We start from the raw sequence: 3342 nt of genomic DNA, 5'->3' as shown, positions 1-3342 counted from the left end.
AAACAAGCCAGAGTGAATAAGTGAATGCTCCTGCCTGTCATCCACCAACGCATGTGCGCGGGACCAATTTGCTTACCTTCCACTGCCCTCACTTCCTACCCCATGTACGTGCCAACGATTCATCATTTCAGCACTCATGTTAAGCATACCAAATGCCATTCCTAACATGTCCATCCCAAAGAATAGTTACATTAGCGACACATAATTCTTCACCATCAAGAATGGAGGGCCTCGGAGTGATTCATAACCCAAACCAAGTTGTTGATGCCACTTCTGACTGGCGTCTCCTGCTGTTGCACCTTCTCCAAATTCCACAAACACTTGTCGAGAGGCTATTTCCTGCAGCCAGGAAAGCCAATCGCGTCCATCAGGCATCTCTAACTGTGATTTTACCAAATAGGAGACGTGCAGAATGGGCAGGAAGTGGTGCAGAGTGCAATAAAAAGTACCGATAGACTGACACAAAGCTCTGCCTTATGAATGCTCACAAACGATCGCATATTACAGGTCTGCGCAAGTCACCTCAAGTGATTGCACCCATCTCCACCACACACTGAGCCAACACTTGCAGTCATTTGATGCAAAAAAAGAAGCACAGCAAAGGCACTCAAAAGCAAGGTGGGGTGTAAGCTTACCGTCGCAAGGCCTCACTCTGAACAGCAGCTAGCACACTCTTCTCCTTGGAGATGTTCCAAATCTCATTGAGCAACAGTTGCTCCCTGTTCTCCCGCGCCGGCTCACGATTTGTTGGAAAGATACGCTCCTTCCTCAACCAACCCATACCATGGCGTCGGAGGGCACCCACTTTGAACCGTCCTTGGATCGACTCATTGTCGGGTTGTCGCAGGGAGTCATAGGCCTGCTGTAGAGTCGCCTCGTAGGCCTCCAACTCGATCTTCTTCAACTCCGCCATGATGACAGCCTCCTGGGTAACCAGCTTGTTGCGCTGCGAAATCACTGCTAGCAGTTCTGTGAGGAGCCTCTCCCTCTTCGAACGCTCAGCCATCTCTTGCTCCAACGCGGGTGGACGTGAGGCCGTTGTACCACTGCTCTGTCTATGGACGGATCGCTTAGGCCGCATCCACCTCCGTCGTGAATTCACCTCCCGTTGTGATGACCGATTCGTGGTCGCCGAGAGGTCTGGCGCACTGGTGGACGAGATCTGGGTCATGGAATGCTCTCCTGACTGTCCCGTGGTCTCCTCCAACTCCCTTAGAGCACGCTCCTTTGCCATCCCTTGCACCTCCAACTCCTGCATCTCCCTCTCCAGTTGGGAAAGACGGGTTTCCAATGCTGCTATCTGTTTGGCGTGGCGATCAGAAATCGGGGGGAGAGCTTCGTCGGAGGAGGACGACGCAGAAGTGTCCGCCTCCTCATCCCCCTCCCCGTCTCCCAACGCGTCTTGAGGGTCCATAAGTAGCTGGTCGTCATCTGAGTCAAGTTTGGAGGTAAGAATGTACATTGGCACGCCCTTGTGACGCGTCGTTTGTTCGATATTCTCCTTCAGTTGAGCACTCAGATCAGCGGGAGGGATGACGACAGAGCGCTGGAGGAATTCCACACCATCGTCACTCTCTTCCTCCTCTTGGCGTACAAAAACCACATCGCATCACAGACCAGTGAGCAAACAAGCCAGAGTGAATAAGTGAATGCTCCTGCCTGTCATCCACCAACGCATGTGCGCGGGACCAATTTGCTTACCTTCCACTGCCCTCACTTCCTACCCCATGTACGTGCCAACGATTCATCATTTCAGCACTCATGTTAAGCATACCAAATGCCATTCCTAACATGTCCATCCCAAAGAATAGTTACATTAGCGACACATAATTCTTCACCATCAAGAATGGAGGGCCTCGGAGTGATTCATAACCCAAACCAAGTTGTTGATGCCACTTCTGACTGGCGTCTCCTGCTGTTGCACCTTCTCCAAATTCCACAAACACTTGTCGAGAGGCTATTTCCTGCAGCCAGGAAAGCCAATCGCGTCCATCAGGCATCTCTAACTGTGATTTTACCAAATAGGAGACGTGCAGAATGGGCAGGAAGTGGTGCAGAGTGCAATAAAAAGTACCGATAGACTGACACAAAGCTCTGCCTTATGAATGCTCACAAACGATCGCATATTACAGGTCTGCGCAAGTCACCTCAAGTGATTGCACCCATCTCCACCACACACTGAGCCAACACTTGCAGTCATTTGATGCAAAAAAAGAAGCACAGCAAAGGCACTCAAAAGCAAGGTGGGGTGTAAGCTTACCGTCGCAAGGCCTCACTCTGAACAGCAGCTAGCACACTCTTCTCCTTGGAGATGTTCCAAATCTCATTGAGCAACAGTTGCTCCCTGTTCTCCCGCGCCGGCTCACGATTTGTTGGAAAGATACGCTCCTTCCTCAACCAACCCATACCATGGCGTCGGAGGGCACCCACTTTGAACCGTCCTTGGATCGACTCATTGTCGGGTTGTCGCAGGGAGTCATAGGCCTGCTGTAGAGTCGCCTCGTAGGCCTCCAACTCGATCTTCTTCAACTCCGCCATGATGACAGCCTCCTGGGTAACCAGCTTGTTGCGCTGCGAAATCACTGCTAGCAGTTCTGTGAGGAGCCTCTCCCTCTTCGAACGCTCAGCCATCTCTTGCTCCAACGCGGGTGGACGTGAGGCCGTTGTACCACTGCTCTGTCTATGGACGGATCGCTTAGGCCGCATCCACCTCCGTCGTGAATTCACCTCCCGTTGTGATGACCGATTCGTGGTCGCCGAGAGGTCTGGCGCACTGGTGGACGAGATCTGGGTCATGGAATGCTCTCCTGACTGTCCCGTGGTCTCCTCCAACTCCCTTAGAGCACGCTCCTTTGCCATCCCTTGCACCTCCAACTCCTGCATCTCCCTCTCCAGTTGGGAAAGACGGGTTTCCAATGCTGCTATCTGTTTGGCGTGGCGATCAGAAATCGGGGGGAGAGCTTCGTCGGAGGAGGACGACGCAGAAGTGTCCGCCTCCTCATCCCCCTCCCCGTCTCCCAACGCGTCTTGAGGGTCCATAAGTAGCTGGTCGTCATCTGAGTCAAGTTTGGAGGTAAGAATGTACATTGGCACGCCCTTGTGACGCGTCGTTTGTTCGATATTCTCCTTCAGTTGAGCACTCAGATCAGCGGGAGGGATGACGACAGAGCGCTGGAGGAATTCCACACCATCGTCACTCTCTTCCTCCTCTTCCTCCTCCTCCTCCTCAGAACTACTGTTTAGGAACGTATGTGTCGAACAGGTAGCGATAGCACTCGGGGAGGATGGATTGGCCTCCAGCAGATGATTGTGATCACTAACCACCGTCGAGTCTGAAGTGCC

Source organism: Echinococcus granulosus, assembly GCF_000524195.1.
Source record: "Echinococcus granulosus chromosome Unknown EG_S00105, whole genome shotgun sequence".
NCBI lineage: Eukaryota > Metazoa > Platyhelminthes > Cestoda > Cyclophyllidea > Taeniidae > Echinococcus > Echinococcus granulosus.
The sequence above is the reverse complement of the archived record's forward strand: the minus strand, read 5'-3'. Positions refer to the sequence as shown.